Source organism: Dromiciops gliroides, chromosome 1 (genome assembly GCF_019393635.1).
Source record: "Dromiciops gliroides isolate mDroGli1 chromosome 1, mDroGli1.pri, whole genome shotgun sequence".
Classification (NCBI taxonomy): domain Eukaryota; kingdom Metazoa; phylum Chordata; class Mammalia; order Microbiotheria; family Microbiotheriidae; genus Dromiciops; species Dromiciops gliroides.
In genome coordinates, this window is record NC_057861.1 from 740,451,225 (window position 1) to 740,469,938 (window position 18,714).

General features: G+C 41.0%; 1 pseudogene; it reads left to right on the top strand.

The window, feature by feature from the left end:
* Positions 1 to 5,104: 5,104 nt before the first annotated feature.
* LOC122753934 overlaps positions 5,105 to 18,714 on the top strand; it is a 79,556-nt pseudogene continuing 65,946 nt past the window's right edge.

Below are 18,714 nucleotides of genomic sequence, written 5' to 3' on the forward strand. Positions count from 1 at the left end.
CCACATGGTAAGTTTCAAAGCTGAGATTTGAACCAGGTCCTCTGACACAAACTGCTATATCCTTCTCCATCATACATTGCTGCCTCCATTCATCTTTATATGCCAAAGACAAGATTTTCCTCTCTTGTCTTTTTTTTCTTTTTGGAAGACATATGCCTGATTTCATGAAGTAAAGTGTGGTACATGCACAACTGAAATTCCAAATAGACATCCATCCAGCACACCAAGCCCACTACCATGAAAGGTGCTACAAGTAGCCAACAAACATTTTAAAGCACCTACTATGTGCAAGGCACTGTACTAAGCACCAGGATACAAAAAGAGGCAAAAGGCAGTCCCTTCCCTTTAAGGAGCTTACAATCTAATGGGAGAGACAACATGTAAGCAGATCTAAACAGATTACATCATATATAGGATGAATAGGAACTATAATGAACAGAGTCCAGAAAATCCCCACTTGCTATATTAACTTCACTTTGTGCTCTTTTCCATCCATCCCTGGATGGAAGAAGTTTATTGCCCTACAAACATCAGCCATACATTGGAGACAGGAGTACAATAGAGTGCACACTGCATGAAGACTCTTCCTCTGAGGAAAACATTTCATTGCATATGAATTGGCATGCACTGTGAAAAGCTTTGTATGCTTTGGAGGTCATTCATGGTTGGCATCCTGAAGAATTTCAATACAGTCTGCAAGGAATAGAGAGGTGACTCCTGCTTTGCTGAGATAAAAGTTTTAATTTTAATAATAGAATATGTTGATTTGGGGTGGGGTGGTGGGTTTACACGCTAGTGAGGAATTTTTGTTGTTGCTGTTCAGTCCTTTCAGTTTTGTCTGACTCTTGGTGATCTCATTTGGGGTTTTCTTGGCAAAGACACTGGAGTGGTTTGCCATTTTCTTCTCCAGCTCATTTTACAGATGAGGAAACTGAGGCAAATAAGGTTAAGAGACACACAGCTAGTTAGTGTCTGAGGCTGGATTTGAAATCACTAAGATGTCTTCCCGACTTAGGCACTGTGCTCTCTCTAGGCTGTACCACCTTGCTGCCCCTAGTGAAAATTCCTGTATATCAAAAGCATGTGGACATTTGGGATCCCATGCAAGTGAAGTCTATTAAAATGTCATCAGACTGAGGTCACCCTTATAGCAATGTTCTTATAACAGGCTACCTTGGGAAAGGGTCTCAAGTTCATGCCCAATGAGGGTCTGCAGAAGGACCTAGGACTATAAAACCTGGAGAAGAAATGACTGGGGGCAGGGTGGGCAAAGGGGAGTGATAACTGAATTCAAGGACACAACTGCTTTACAATGGAAAAGGCATTAGACTTGTTTTCTTTTAACACAGAGGTTAGAATGAGAAGCAGTGGAGGAAGTTGCAGAATGGCAAATTTAGTCAATTTAGGGGAAAATACAAAAATAAAAACTTACTAACAATTAGAGTAATCTCTAAAATGTGTACTTCTGCTGCTTCTACTTTTAGCAAATGCTCTTTAATCTTAGTGCCTTCACTCTGTTGATTTATTACATGTGCAGTGCACACATGTGCACACACATATATACATATACAGAGAGAGAGATTGTACATATGTAGTTGTTTTGGTGTTTTTTCTATCATTTGATGGTGAGTTCCTTGAGAGAAGGGATTTCTTCCTTCCCTTCCCTTCCCTTCCCTTCCCTTCCCTTCCCTTCCCTTCCCTTCCCTTCCCTTCCCTTCCCTTCCCTTCCCTTCCCTTCCCTTCCCTTCCCTTCCCTTCCCTTCCCTTCCCTTCCCTTCCCTTCCCTTCCCTTCCCTTCCCTTCCCTTCCCTTCCCTTCCCTTCCCTTCCCTTCCCTTCCCTTCCCTTCCCTTCCCTTCCCTTCCCTTCCCTTCCCTTCCCTTCCCTTCCCTTCCCTTCCCTTCCCTTCCCTTCCCTTCCCTTCCCTTCCCTTCCCTTCCCTTCCCTTCCCTTCCCTTCCCTTCCCTTCCCTTCCCTTCCCTTCCCTTCCCTTCCCTTCCCTTCCCTTCCCTTCCCTTCCCTTCCCTTCCCTTCCCTTCCCTTCCCTTCCCTTCCCTTCCCTTCCCTTCCCTTCCCTTCCCTTCCCTTCCCTTCCCTTCCCTTCCCTTCCCTTCCCTTCCCTTCCCTTCCCTTCCCTTCCCTTCCCTTCCCTTCCCTTCCCTTCTAGATGATCACTCTATTTCACCTGAAAAATTTTGTTACTCCCTGTCCAAAATTTTCAGGAAAGAGCATTTATGAATATCCAAAGGTTTCATTTAATCTTTAAAATGGTACCTTGTTCATATTTCTTATGGAATCTATCCAAAGCATAGCCTCTGGCTCTAACATTCAGTGCTTCCAGTCACCCAGAAATGTGACTTTCTGAAAGGTGAAGACAGCATACTCATTAGAAATGACAAGACAAATCTAGGGTTTGAATGCTCACTCTTCCAAGACTAGAAAAAACCCTGAATAGATGGTTCTAGGTCAACAATTTGCCAGAATCATCAGCTGAATCAGGAAGTTGGGGTTTCGATTCATTGCATCATGTCCTATAATATTCACCGAGGAGTTCTATTTCAGCACAACCCAGCATGTTACTTGGGGAAGGGAAATAGTAACTAGAGAATTTACCTATTGTTCTGTTTTCCAATCAATGGCCTAAATTCCTGATTTAGTTGATTCCCTTTAAGTATATGAGTGAGGAATAAAATGCAACTAGAGCCAGTTTCAAAGACCCTTTCTATAATCTATAGAACTGGTATAAAAAAAAAATCTGATTTCTTCGATGGGATGAAAATTTAGGGCCTGGTCCACAGAGTTGTAAATAGCAAAATATTTTTCCAAGGTAAATGATAGTAAAATGGCATCAAAGGATAATAGATTCAGAGTTAGAAGGGGATTTGTTAGTCATCAAGGCCAAACCCCTCATTTTACAGATGAGGAAACTGAGGCACAGAAAGGTTGATTTATTCCTGATCAGTGTCAGAGTAAGGATTTGAAATCTTGACCCCAAGTTTGGGGAGACTTCGGATTCACTTTCCCAGTGTAAGACTAGCTACCCTTCCCTCCTCAGTGTTCTAGGGGTAAGCCCAAGGGGTTGGGGGCATTGTTCTCTAATCCTATCAGCTCAAGACTCTTTTCTGGTACTTTTCCTTAATTATTAGCTGCCAGTGATTATCATCTCAGTTTATTTAACCAATTAACATCCATTCACTTTTAGAAAAGGAGTTTTACTTCAAAGATGTGTCAAGTACAAAAATTCCCTCCCCCGCCCCCAACACCAGGATACACACTCTCTTTGCAGTAGTCCTTGTGGAGACCAGCTACAAATTTGCGAACATTTCTACATATCATTTGCTCCACCAAGTTCACTTCGAAATGTGACATAGCTGCTAGTTGAGTCTAAGTCTCAGCTGCCGCTTGTCTGGATCCCTCAGGTCTTTCCACAGGGCTTCAATGCTCAACTGGCTGGCCATAAAACCTGGGGTGAACTTTAATTCCCAGCCGTGTTTTGGCTTGCCATTCTGACCTTTCAAGCATAAATATTTCCAGTATGCCTTCACCTAAACGTATACAAGAATGAATGTAAAGAGGCAAACCCCATATTCACGAGGCTACATGCAGGATTATGCTGCTAAATGTTATACATTTGGCTAGTGTAGGGGTGGGGGTCAGGGTGTGTGACAACATAAATTTTTAAAGTTTAATCTTCATTATTAACATCGTCTCCATCAATGTCTTAAATCGAGACAATCAGCAAAACAATAAAGCAAGCCCTGATTTGTTTGTCAATTTCTGAGGTGTAAGTGTTCACAAAGACATTTTAAAAGTTGGTTCTCCTCAAGCCAGTTGGAGCTAGCTCCTCTACATTCCCTGTCATGTCAGGCTTGGATGCAAATTTCCTGAGGTCTCTCCACAGCCAGAAGCTTACAGCATCTCTTTTCTCAAATGCTGCCAGGGAGGAAAAGAACAAGAGTCAACACCCACTTTGGCTGGCTAGGGCTTTGTGGATGCTTTCAATTTCATTTTCATAGGTAATTAAAAAAGCTCTTCTCTAGTGGTTAGCAGACTGACATCAGGTCGGTCAGTCAGTAAATATTTATTAAGCTCCCGCTGTATGTCAGGTACTGGTCTAAGCATTAGGGATAGAAAAAGAGGCACAAGACAGTACCTTGCCTTCCTTCAAGGGCCTTACAATTTAATAAGGGAGGCAATGAATAAACAAATATGCACAAATGAGCTACGTACAGGACAAATAATAAATATTAAGAGAAGGAAGGCACTAGAATTAAGAGGGGTTAAGAAAGGTTTTCTGTAGTAGAAGATGGAATTTTAGTTGGTACTTAAAAGAAAAAAGGGAAACCAGTAGGGAAAGATCCAGAATGTTTGTGTATGTTCCACAGCATGTATTCTAATTGCATCAACCAAGCACACTGGGCATGTTCACAACCCTCATTACATAAGTCCAACCCTTTAGCCAATTTGCCATGCTGATTCTCCTAGGGGCATGTGCCTTGGGGGTGGGGGGAGGAGGGAGTGTATGATGGGTTTAGAGGAAGAAGATTATGGGTGGAAGAGGCAGGAATAACCACTTTTTTCAGTGCAATGGGTATGGGTGAAGGAGGAAGCCTCCTATATAAGGTACTATCAGTGGTCGCTAAATTATCTGCTCTAGGTTAAGTCTTCAGCTGCCCCAGACTAGTTGTGGCTATGCCTGCTCACCTTTACTGAGACATCAATCTCTTAATGATAGTCCATGTTAAACAGTCTAGTCATATCTTAATTTGGAAGCTGGTAGTAAAATACAGTATTCAATCTCTGCTAAGCTTCATAGTGGGATATCTCCTTCCATTCCCTTCAACCCTACAAATCAGCCCTAAGGAGATTTCGGAAATGAGAAGGTCATTCATAATTGTGATGTGAATTCTAAAATGTCAGCCAGGCGCCTGAGCAAACAAGAGAGCAAGATGGCTTCATTTCTATTAACTTCTTCTCCAGAAGAAGCTGGATGAAACACTTGCAGCATGGGAAAAGGTCAACTTCAGTGGAAAGGGTTTATATGCACAGAGAGACAATGAGCCACTCCAGCATTGAATGAGGGAGCTTCCCAGAACACATCCCGAATGGTCATAGGCTTTGCTGCCCCGCTGCTGCTGCTGCTGCAGGACACCCAAGAGCTGACGTGTGTGTGTGTGTGCTGACTCTTCATCTCTGTAACAGGCCAACACAGAAGCAGAGCTGATTGGGTTGAACCCAAGTAATTTGACTTATACATAATTGAATCTTGAAAGTTGTAACTACAGTTCTGATCCATGTTAAATATTTCCAGTTTTGTCCAACAGGTCTTCAAGAAAACAGCAACCCATCCTGGGGGATATAGATAAGAACCATAATGATTTGGGGGAGCTTGGAGTAGAGGGGTAGAGGATAGAGCTAATATTCTTCTTTTTTGGGGGGGAGCAATGATGGTTAAATGACTTGCCCAGGGTCACACAGCTAGAAAGTGTTAAGCATCTGAGGCCACATTGGAACTCAAGTCCTCCTGAATCCAATGCTTTATTCAGTGCGCCACCTAGCTCCCTGCCCCCCCCCCTACCCAGCACAGAGGTTGTGACTCTTCCAAGGACATACATGTAAATGTTCCAAAGCCAGAGGAAGAAAGAGGTGCCCTGCACCTTCCATCTCCTGACATAAGTGATTCCATCTTTAAACTAGGGTCTATTTCAGCACCTCTACTCCCAGCCCCTGGTGAGTTTCCATTTTCCTCCCAAATTCCTCAGTTCTCCTACTCTGCTAGCCAAAGAGCAAAACAAAGTTGTCTCCCTCTGCTCCCTGGAGGCCAATGAGAGATTAATCAGGCAGTAAGGAGATAAAATGATAAATTCAGATGAGATCTGCAAAGGTGCTTAGCCTAGTGCCTGGCACACAATAGACCCTATTTAAATGTATATTCCTTTTCCTTCCCCTCTGTATCCTGCTTCTAAGATCCAGACCAGGGGCAGCTTAGGTGGTGCAGTAGATAAAGCACCAGCCCTGGATTCAGGAGGACCTGAGTTCAAATCTGACCTTAGACACTTGATACTTACTAGCTGTGTGACCTTGGGTAAGTCACTTAACCCTCATTGCCATGCAAAGAAAAATTTAAAAAAATATATTAGTGCTAAGTAGGAATAAAAGAAATTCATTTTGGGGGCAGCTAGGTGGCGCAGTGGATAGCGCACTGGCCGTGGAGTCAGGAGGACCTGAGTTCAAATCTGGCCTCAGACACTTGACACTTACTAGCTGTGTGACCCTAGGCAAGTCACTTAACCCAAATTGCCTCACAAAACAAAAACAAACAAAAACAAAACAAAACAAAAAAGATCCAGACTAACTCCTTTCATCCTTTATTATTTCCTTTATTGATCCTTAAACATATTTTATGTTTGTTGTTGTTTTTTTTCAGTCACATCCAGACTCTTCATGACCCCTTGAACCAAGAGTCCATGGGGGTTTCTTGGTATGCATACTGGAGTAGTCTGCCATTTCCTTCTCCAGTTTTATGAGATCAGGAGTTAAGTGACTTGCCCAGGGTCACAAAGCTAGTGAGCATTTGAGGACAGATTTGAAGCCTGGTCTTTCTGAATCCATGCCAAGTGCTCTATCTACTGCCCCACCTAACTACCCTTATGTTATTTACCCCTTTAGAAACCTCGTGAAGTTTACAAATACCGTCTCAAAATAATGCTTTTTAAATGCATAAAATACAATGAATGAGATTAAAAAGGAAATTAACTATATTGAAACAGTTATTGAATTACCTGTTGAAAAAAAATTCACAGACCCCAGTTTAAGAACTGCTGATATAGGGAATTTGTTAGTATTCAGAGTTTACCTCAGAGAGAGAAGAAAGCTGTAGATTAGCTCATCTTTCCTTGCTGTGGCTTTCAATAATGATAAATCTTGTTATCTATAGCCTACATTTGCGAACTGGTATCCTTTTAACATGACTTACATGATATGACAGAGATTGGTCTTTTCTGCTTACTCTCTATTACTGATTTTTGGGATATCCCTAAATCCCACTATCAACCATGTATGTATGTATATATGTATGCATGCATGCATACATGCATGTATTCATTCATTCATTTTATTATTGTAGACTCTAGTCATTTTTCAACATACCCATCTCCTCTTTTTATTGGATCTTCTCTTGTAACATGTAAAACAATTAAGCAAAGCCAACAGAGAGAGCCACCATATCTCATGGGCTGTACAACACTTAACACCTCCAGTTTTCAGAGGAGGGAGATGTGGTTTGTTGTTGTTATTTTTTTCATTTGTTCTCAGAGCCCAAGATTCACTCTCTCCTTGAAGGATGCAGGAATACCTGGCATGTCCACGAAGATGTGTGGGGCAGGCCACAGGTGAGCATTAGGCTCAGATATTGAGAGATGGGCTCTCAGAAAGGTCACCTTTCTGCTTTCCATACACACTGATTTCCAGAGGGGACTCTTCAGAGATTTGTTTTTGCACAGCCTCAAAAGCCTCTCTGCACTCATGAAAAACACCTCGAAAACAGCCCAGTTAAATGTGCTTTGTGTTAAAAATCCTTTTGCTTCCATTAACCACTTAAAGCTGGCTAAATCAAAGAGAGCCAGAATATCCATGATGTTACTTATTCCCAAATTTCATTAAAGCTAAATGAGACAACGCCCTATGCAAGTGGATGGAAATTCACATTTGCTTAAAATTTTCAGTAGCATTTTAATTGTAATGGATGGTGGAATGCAGAAGACACTAATCTGAGCTAATCACATGTCATTAAAGTTGGAGCCAAATAGGAACAGACTAAGCTACTATTAAATAAAAAGGAAGGATGGAGGCATCATTTGTTATTTTTTAAAAAGACATGCTTGTCTGCCGATTTTTCCAGAGAAAATGCAATCTGGTTTTGTTAAAAGAGTCCCCTGTGCTAGCCCGTCAGACTGTACTATGCAAAAAGTAAATGAAATAGCTATTTAACTTATTGGGGGTGGGAGGGGGCCAGAGGAGAAGTGATGAGAATAATTCGATTTGATATTACACATATTTCAAGAACATGCATGTAATAGTTAAGAATTGCTTTAGTATGGAAGCTTTCCTGTTCCCCTTCCCTGCTGCCAGGGTCTTTCCTTCAAATAGCTATCAATTGATTAATCTATTATCTTTCAACCTATTATTTCTATTTCTATATGAACATATATATGCAAGTATATATGCATACACACTGTATTTGTAATAATTTGTATCTATTTGATATGAATTTACTATATATATGTGTGTATTAGCATTTGCAGTATTTAGATCAGATCAGTTGCACAATGAATGGAATGCTGGACCTTGAGTCAGAAAGATTTGAATTCAAATCCAGTCACAGACACTGGCCAAGTGACTCTGGACAAAGTCACTTGACCTATGTCTGCCTCAGTTTCCTCTTCTGTAGATTGGGGATAAAAAGAGAACCTACCTGCCAACATTTTGTGAGGATCAAATGAAACATTTGTAAAGTACTTTGCAAACCTTTCTGTACTATGTAAATGTTTATCATTATTATTAAGTACTTACATTTATAAATACTAATATTATATAGTATTTACATCTTGTATGTATCCCATGGGAGTCATATTAACTTGAGAGTGGAGATACTTTCTTTCTTTCTATTTGTATCCCTAGTGCTTAGCCCAGTATCAGGCACATAGTAGGCTCTTCATAAGCTTTTTTCAATTGGTCGTATATGCTTTACATATACTTATATATGTATGTCAAATCCCCTGGTAGACTGTAAGGTATTTGACGTCAGGAATACTTTCATTTCTGTCTTTGTATTCCAAGCACATGGTTTGTATTTAATCAATCCTCGGTGATTGATTTGTTATTTATATGCCATGAGTTCAGTGCAATTTGGTGAGCATTTATTAAGCTTTTGCTGTGTACATAGCATGGTGCTAGGCTTTAGTGATATAAAAATGAAACTGTTCCTGACCTCGGAGAACTTACATTCTACTGGAAAAGGATACAACATATACATGTATATATATATGTGTGTGTGTGTGTGTGTGTGTGTGTGTGTAAGTAACATGCAACATTTTTTAAAGTGGGGTTTGGGGGGGGGGCAGGACAATGAGGGTTAAGTGACTTGCCCAGTCACAGAGCTAGTAAGTATCAAGTGTCTGAGGCCAGATTTGAACTCAGGTCCTCCTGAATCCAGGGCCGATGCTGTATCCACTGTGCCACCTAGCTGCTCCCTTTTTAAGTAGGTTTTTTTTTTTTAAACGGGGCAATGGGGTTAAGTGACTTGCCCAGGGTCACACAGCTAGTAAGTGTCAAGTGTCTGAGGCCGGATTTGAACTCAGGTCCCCTGAATCCAGGGCCAGTGCTCTATCCACTGCACCACCTAGCCGCCTGTCTTTTTAAGTAGTTTTAACAGGATGAGAGTATTAACAAGAGGAGGTAACGTCTGAGGCATATTCTGAAGGAAGTTAGGCCTTCTTCCATTCTTTAAGGTGGACACAAAGCCTATATGCATTCTTAGTGTGTATACACAGACACAGAGTATTACCTCATATCTATTTTATATGAATTTATATTACATTTATGTGAATCTACAGAATTTAAACAAGATGAGTTGCACAATGAATAGAACATTGGACCTGGAGTCAGGGAGAGCTGAGTTCAAATCCATCTTCAGATACTCGCTGGCTGAGGGACCCTGGGCAAGTCACTTAATCTGTGCTTGCTTCAGTTTCCTCATCTGTCAAAGGAGGATAATAACGGCACCTACCTAGCAGTGTTGTTGTGAGAATCCAATGCGATAATAACATAATAATGGTGATGCTCTTAGCACTGTGCCTAACACAAAGTAAGAATTATGTAAATACCAGCTATGGTGATGCTACTTGTGGTGGTGATGATGGTTAGCACCTTTATAACAACACACAGGTAGGAGGTAGAACATTTAGTCTTACTTGAGGTCTGTTCTCAGTGTGTATCTTGCGCCAACTCCAGCGGACGCCCCTGGGACAGAAGTGTCCAGCTTGATTTATTTAATGTTTGAAGCTTGTGAAGAAATCTGTCCGCAATTCTGAGGGGCTTCCATAAAATGTATTTCTCTTCAGTTTTCTCAATCAATCTGAAGACATTCACTTGTGAAAATATTGCTGTTTAGTTTAATTATATGTTTCAATTGACTGTAGATGGTCAAGGCACATAATTGTCATTGCTTGTTACAGCTTTGGTCAGTTTAATAATAGAATAATCAATCATCTATATTTTTTTTAGGGAGAGACCTAATCAAGTGGAAGAACCAATCAGGTTCTTCTCCCAGAAAGCAGTGATTGTTGATTGTGAGCTGCCTGGGATAAGTATGCAAACAATGACCCCCAGTGTCACACTGGGTACATGGAAATTACAACTTTTTGAATTGTGCCGTCATCGAATCTCTGAGTTAGAAGGTGTCAGCTCAAATCACCCAGTCCAATCTATGCCGAAAATAGTTTTAAAAAATTAATTATTCTTGCAACAGCCTTGCCAATGTGATTCTCCAGTCTTTTCTTGAAGACCTCCAATGAGGGGACCCCTGCTATGGTCTCAAGACAGTCCTTTGCATTTGGGGATGGTGGGAGTAGTTAAGAAAGTTTTTTTTGGACTTTAAACCTGAATTTCTGCACACAAACTCAGCTCTTTGCTCCTGTTTCTGCTCTTTGGGACCAAAGAGAACAACCTAACCCTTCTTCCCAAGAGAAGAGGAATCAACTCCTCTTTCCCTTCAGATGCTTGAAGACAGCTATCATTCTCTCCCTGATGCCAGTTTTCTCTTCTCTAAGCTGTTTTCTCAGTTCCTTCAACCAATTTTTGGGTCCTCCACCATGTTGGTTACCCTCCTCTACCCAGTCAATTTCATTTATCAGTGGTGGTGCCCACCTGCCTTTATCCATAGCTTCTTTCTCAGACCACTAAGATAGTATTTATAGAAAACTTGTCTCGGGCTTCAATTGCTTTCTTGGGAGAGATCAAAATGAAATGAAGTCCAAACTTGGAAAATACTGGCTTAAAGTAATTCCACTAGTTCTTCCATGATACATGACCTCTCTAGTTGTAACCATAAGCAGGATATGAGGTGTCAGCATTATAGATGACTCCAAAGGTGAGTGGACTTTAGTGTAGCTTTTGAAGAAGGAGAAGCTATAACTCTTGATTTAAGTCATATGATCATAGAGCTAGAGCTAGAAGAGACCCAAAGAGTCCACTGATTCTCACTCCCTCTTTTTACATGTCTGGAAATTGAGGCACAGAGAAGTTAAGCCACTTCCCCAGCATTGCACACCTGTAGGTACTTATGGTGGGATTTGAACTCTGGGCTTCCTGACTTCCAAGTCCAGTCAGTGTCCTATATAGTTTATCACATTACTTTTCTCTTTGCATTTGTGTTCTCCTTTTGTTAAACCATAATTTGCTTTGCTGGTAATTTCTCTGCCATGAGTTAAGATCACATCCAGCTGGGAACCCATGTTATTTTTCACCTCTTGTGGAATAGTGGATTTTTTTTTTTTTGCGGGGCAATGAGGGTCAAGTGACTTGCCCAGGGTCACACAGCTAGTGAGTGTCAAGTGTCTGAGGCCAGATTTGAACTCAGGTACTCCTGAATCCAGGGCTGGTGCTTTATCCACTATGCCACCTAGCTGCCCCCTAAGAAGGCTTCTTTTATGTTTTTTTTTGAGGGGCAATGGGGGGTAAGTGACTTGCCCAGGGTCACACAGCTAGTAAGTGTCAAGTGTCTGAGGCTGGATTTGAACTCAGGTACTCCTGAATCCAGGGCCAGTGCTTTATCCACTGCGCTGCCTAGCTGCCCCTTATAGTGGATGATTTTTAGGGGGTTAACAATGGGGAAGAAATCCCCTGATATTAAGGCTTGCAAAATCTGGAATCATGGAAGGGATCAGAAATCTCCTGGTGCAACCCAATGGAAGCCTGGGATGACTAAATGCATCTGTGAAGTTCTGTTATGTCATAGGTGAAATGCTCATTAGAGGAATTTGACAATCCACCCAACAAACATTGGTTAAGCCCCAAGTATACTAGGTACTGAGGATGCAGAGACAAAACAGAAATTGTCCCTAGTCTCAGCAAGCTCATATTCTGCTTCCTGGCAGACGCTATGTACTCAGAAAAGTAAATAAATAAATATTTAAGATAAAGGGAAAACAAAACAATCAGGGGGTATTACTAGCAATTAGGGGATGGGAATCAGGAGCAGGGAAAGTCTCATAAGAAATGGTCCTTGAGGCAAGATTTGAAAGAAGTTAGGGGTTTCAAGGGACAGAGGGATAGAGAGAAGGCATTTCAGCCATGGACACAGCCTGAATAAATGTCCAGATGAGAGATGGAATGAAATGAATGCCTGTTTGGCTGAAACACAGAAGATAAAAGATACTAGTGCCCAATAAACCTGAAAAGGGAGGCTGGAGATAATATGTGAAGGGTTTTAAATGATGGACAGAAGATTAGTACTTTATCTTAGGGACAGTGGTGGTGGGAGGGGGGAGGCATTTTTTAAGCAAGGGAGTGATATGGGCTTTAAGAATATCACTCTAGGGGCAGCTAGGTGGCGCAGTGGATAAAGCATCGGCCCTGGATTCAGGAGGACTTGAGTTCAAATTTGGCCTCAGACACTTGACACTTACTAGCTGTGTGACCCTGGGCAAGTCACTTAACCCTCATTGCCCTGCAAAAAAAAAAAAAAAGAAAAGAAAAGAAAAGAAAAGAAAATCACTCTAGCAGCTATGAAGGAGATAGATTAGACAGGGGAGAGGCTGGAGACAGGTTGACCAATTAGGAGGCTATCACAAATAACAATTAGGCTAGTGCTTTAAGCCTTGCTAAAACATTTTGCTCACATCAAATTCGTAAGATTGATAGCGCAAGTATTATTATCTCTACATTACAGCTGAGGAAACTGAGGCACTGCAAGATAAAATTGACTTGTCCAAGGTCATAAAACTTGTAAATAACCTAAACTCTAGCCCCAATTTTCCCTTGCCTCTGATGCTTTTAATACAATGTAACATAGCATAACCAAGATGGCTTGACATGTTATGATATGACCCAAAATAATACAATATAACTAATGTAATGTAAGACACACTTTTAACAGTCAGGCTATGACTCAGGCATCAGGTCTTGTCCTGAAACAGGAGAACTATAACAAGGCCTGTGCTTGGGATTTTCTGAAGTCTTTTGCACAGCTTTGTACTGTCCTGTCCTTTCAAAGAAGTGACTGCTGAGCTGTCAACACGACAGACCTGGCTGACCTTCCCTGAGACTATCAATTCCCTTTTTAGCAGCTGGTTTGTGTTGCCAAGAAACAACGCTGGGTCCTTTCTATTGAGGTGGCCAAAAAGCCAAACTGCCAGGGGTCAGAAGAGAGGGGGACTACATGCAAACTGACAGTCCTTTGTCTGTTAAACATAGGAAGGCAGGCTTTTAGCTCAGGGAAGAAAGTCAGTGAGTAGTACTGAGGAAAGATGGAAGGCTGGTGGTGAACAGGAAGGCAGGGGAGAAAGAGAGCGAGCGAGCGAGCGAGCGAGAGAGAGAGAGAGAGAGAGAGAGAGAGAGAGAGAGAGAGAGAGATTGAGAGAGATATTGTGAAACACAGACAGACAGACAGACACTCAGTTTGTCTCATAGAACCCTAGAATTTTAGAACTGGAATGGAATTTAGAGTTTTTGGAATGCAAGTTCCTACCTAATAAAGTTATCCTGGTCACATGACCATCCATGCTCTACTTAAGCACTTCCAGCAATGGAGAGCTCATTCCCTCTTAAAACTATCCATTCCAGTCCTTTCCAGTTTTTGAAAATTTGTTATTTACTTTTTTTCTCTTCCCTCATATTGAACCAAAATCTAGCTTCTTACAACTTCCACAATGGAGCTTTAAAGTTCAAACTTAATCCCTTTTCATATATTTGAAAATATCCTGAGGAAGTCACCTACCTTTCCTCACATACCACAATTTTGAGGTCTATCACCCCTTGCCTCACCCTCTTTTTAAAAAAAAAAAATTGCAGGTTCTTAACCTATACTTCACAGTCCCCCTACCCACAAAAGTGTCATGGATAGATTTCAAGGAGTTCCATGAACTTTGTTGGAAAACATTTCTATTTTCACCAACATCTCACTGAAATTTAGCATTTCCTATTTAAAAACATCATTGTGAGAAGGTTTCCTAGACTTTGCCAGACTCACACACACATGCACATACACAGAAGTTACTAATAATATCTAGTATTTATTTAACATTTTTTGCCAAGTGATTTACAATTATTATTTCATTATATCCTTAAAACAATCCTGGGAGAAGGATACTATGATTATCTCCATCTTGAATGCGAGGCACTGAAGTAGACCGAGGTTAAATGACTTGCCCAGAGTGACACAACCAGTTAGTCCCTGAAACTGGATTTGAACTCAGGTCATCCTGACTCCAGGTTCTGGACTGTATCCACTGTGCCACTTCACTACCTCTGAACTGAGCTATCTAAATAAATCTTGATTGGAGGTTTCAAAACACCATTCATTCAACCAACATTTCTGAAGTATCCCCTATCTGAAAAGTACTGTGCTAAGTCCTAGGGATACAAATATAAAATCAGCTACACTCTCTAGAGAATGTAGACCAGTCTTTGTAGGATCCTAGGAACAAGAAAGAGGAGAGATAAGGCTGCTATAGCTGAGGAGATGTTGGGATCAAAGGAGGGTAGTTTCAGGATAGAGGACACTTGAGTCTCTCTGTGGGCAGTGGGTGGCATTCTTCCAATAAACTGAACAATTGAAACTAATTAAGAAGTTGAGATCAAAGGAAATTCTTCCTGAAGTCGTACAAGGGAAAACCCACTCAACTGGTAGCCTTGGGTCCCATAGTTCTTCAGTGATGGACCTGAGACAAGCCAGTTGACTTTTGCAGATCTCATTTTGTACCTAGTGAGGTATTTGGACGAGATGATTCAGGCCTTGCCTGGTTTCTTTGATTCCGTGATCCTCAAAAAATTTAAGAATATGAAAGGACCTCAAGTGCCACGTCACTGAAACAGGTTCAAAAGCTGTGAGACATGTTGCCCTACTGAACTCAAGCTAGTGCACAATTGAAGTCCTGACAAGGTGTTACATAAAATCACAGGAATGCATGGTAGCATTTTCCTTTATTCCTTGAGCTTCAGCAAGTTATGAAAGCTTCCTGAAGACAGCAGTCTCTAGCCATCTCCAATTCTATAGCTGTGGGCAGTGGGTAGAGTACTGGGCCTGGAGTCAGGAAGACCTGAATTCAGATATGCCCTCAGACACTTACTAGCTGTGTGACCCCAAGGAAGTTACTTAACCCTGTTTGCCTCAGTTTTCTCATCTGTAAAATGAACGAAAGAAGAAAATGGCAAGCCACACCAGTATCTTTGCCAAGATAACCCCAGATGAGGTCATGAAGAGTTGGACATGACCAAAAACGACTAAACAGAAACAGCCACATTCTTGAGTTTGCATGAGGGTTGGACAAAATAGAGGAGAGGATCGTAGGGATGAAAAAAAAAACAGCCTTGACTTCGAAGAGTTTCAATTCCTGGGGAACAAGACCATTCCAGTAAGGCCACTTGCTAGGTAGAAATCCTCGATTCCTTCTTACCATATCTATCTTCCTATGATTAAATTGATATCTACATGTAAACATTTTCTCATTTTATTGATGACTTGATTTTGTATGACAGATATTTTTAGATATATTCCTCTGCCTTCCTCTTCACTGAGCCTTCTCTTGTGAAAAAGACAATTAAGCAAAATAATCAACATAAAGCTCATGCCTGATGCTATGTAGAATATTCCACCCCCATACTCCACACTTCAATAAAAGGAACACATAGACCTGAATCTCTTCTCTAGAAGCTGTACTACTCATTAACTTTAGGAAGTATTTAGCCATCTTCGTTTTGTTGATTCTTCTCTTCTGCATTATTTTTTCTGTTAATGATATTTTTTATTTATGGATGAATTAGGTTGAGCAACATTGGGAAAGAACTAGGGTTCATCCTTTACTCTTTAACAAAAGTTTTCTCTTCATTACTATTCTAGGTTTAACTTGATTGATTGATTGATTTCGAATTTTCTCCACCTTACATGTAAAAACAAATTGTAACATTGATTTTTGAAACTTTGTGTTCCAAATTCTCATCCTTCCTCCCTATCCCCCCTTAAGAACTCAAGCAATTCAATATAAGTTATACATGTGCAGTCATGCACAAAACAACTTTAGAAAAGGGAACTAACAACAACAAAATATACTTCCATTTATATTGAGATACCATAAGTTCTTTCTCTGTAGCTGGATTGCATTTTTCATAAGTCTTTCAGAGTTGTCTTGGATCACTGCATTGCTGAAAGTAAGTCATTCACAGCAAATCATCTTACAGTATTGCTGTTATTTTGTATACAGTACATTTCACTTTGCATCAGCTCATGTAAGTCTTTCCAGGTTTTTCTGATAGCATCCTGCTCATCATCTTTTTTTTATACTAAACTACATTTATATAGTACTTTAAAGGGAGATTTCCTTACAGAACACCCATGGGGTTGATTATTGCAACAACAATAATAGCTAACATTTATATAGTGCCTTATACCTGACAAAGAATTTTCTTCACAATAGCCCAGCAAAGTAAGTACCACCACCACCACCACCACCATCATCCATTGCTCTTGCCTCTGCTTCAATTTTTTCCCCAGTTACTATTGCTAACTGTGTTTCCCTCCATCCTATTTACTCCCCATGATATTTACTCTATTTTCTCTTCTTTTACCCTTTCCCTCCTCAAAAGTGTTTTGCTTCTGACTGCCCCTCCCCCAATCTGCCCTCCCTTACTTCATCCCTCCCCCTTTATCCCCTTCCCCTCCCACTTCCCTGCAGGGCAAGATATATTACTATACCCACTTGAGTGTGTATGTTATTCCCTCTTTGAGCCAATTCTGATAAGAGTAAGGCTCATTCATTCCCCCGCTCCCCCCTCATCTTCCCCTCTACTCTCCTCTGCATTATTGTAGTCAAAATATAGTTTTCTTGTTTCTGCTTAATTCACCCTGCATCAATCTGTATAAAACTTCCCATATTTTCCATAGTAAAATAATACCCCATCATATTCCTATCAGCCATTTCTAGTTATTGAACACCTAACATTACTGGCAAAACTAATTAACGTGCATTTATTTTGTATATATTACTATAATATATGCACAATTTGTTTCCCTTGAAAGAAAATAAGCTACTTGAGGGCAGAGACTTCCTTCCTTCCTTCCTTCCTTCCTTCCTTCCTTCCTTCCTTCCTTCCTTCCTTCCTTCCTTCCTTCCTTCCTTCCTTCCTTCCTTCCTTCCTTCCTTCCCTCCTTCCCTTCCCTTCCCTTCCCTTCCCTTCCCTTCCCTTCCCTTCCCTTCCCTTCCCTTCCCTTCCCTTCCCTTCCCTTCCCTTCCCTTCCCTTCCCTTCCCTTCCCTTCCCTTCCCTTCCCTTCCCTTCCCTTCCCTTCCCTTCCCTTCCCTTCCCTTCCCTTCCCTTCCCTTCCCTTCCCTTCCCTTCCCTTCCCTTCCCTTCCCTTCCCTTCCCTTCCCTTCCCTTCCCTTCCCTTCCCTTCCCTTCCCTTCCCTTCCCTTTCCTTTCCTTTCCTTTCCTTTCCTTTCCTTTCCTTTTTCTAGCATCTTTCACAATATCTCACACACAACAGGTATTTAATAAACATTTGGTGATAAATAAATTGATTGATTGGCTTTCAGTTCTTTGCTACCACAAAACTTCTGCTATTATTTTTTTAATAGAGATGTACATGGTACCTTTATTTTTGTCTTTGATTTCTTTGGGGAGTACATGTTCAGGAGTAGAATCTTTAGGACAGAATGTAAGAAGGGTTTAATCACTTTTCTTCCATAATGCCAAATGGTTTTCCAGAATGGTCGAACCATTTCATATCTTCACCACCAGCTACAATTTGAATTTGCTGGTGTATGTATAGAAGCCAGAAGCCTCAGTTAGAATCAATGGGAAGGACTGGATCACACATATTGAAGGGAGGCTATTTCTCTGCAGTCCAAATTATTTATGGTTTCACAGTTAACCAGCCACTCCACTTGAGGATTTCTGTGCATGAAGCTGTTTTATTACCTTCAGCATAAAGATACCATGTACATAAACCACATTGATGATGACATCCCACTAGCTGGCTTGTTACAAACTGTAACAATGGCTTGGCTGGCCATTACTGAATTGGAAAGGATGCATCAACCTCATAAAAGCATGTGATATCTCTGTGTTACACATCAGAAAAGATCCAAGCAAGTCCTTCTTGGCTTGTCCATCTTTGTCCCTGCCATGAGTTTACCCATGGCAAAAGAAGCAAACAAAACTTGATGCCAAGAAATCGAAGCATTGGGTGAGCTGTGTCTCAGATTCTCCATTCTGCCCCGTGGAATGTTGGGAAGATGAGGAAATTCATGAACAAATGTAAACCCTTTAGAGGAAAATTGCTATGTTGTCATGACTAGTGTTTTTCAATTAATGTTTGCCCCATGCAAAGGCGATTGGGAATCAGAATGGAATGAATACTAGATGGGAAGTCATCTGGATTCAAGTCCTTGCTCCATCTTAACTGGCCATGTGATTTTTGACGATTCATTTTGGTGACTCTCA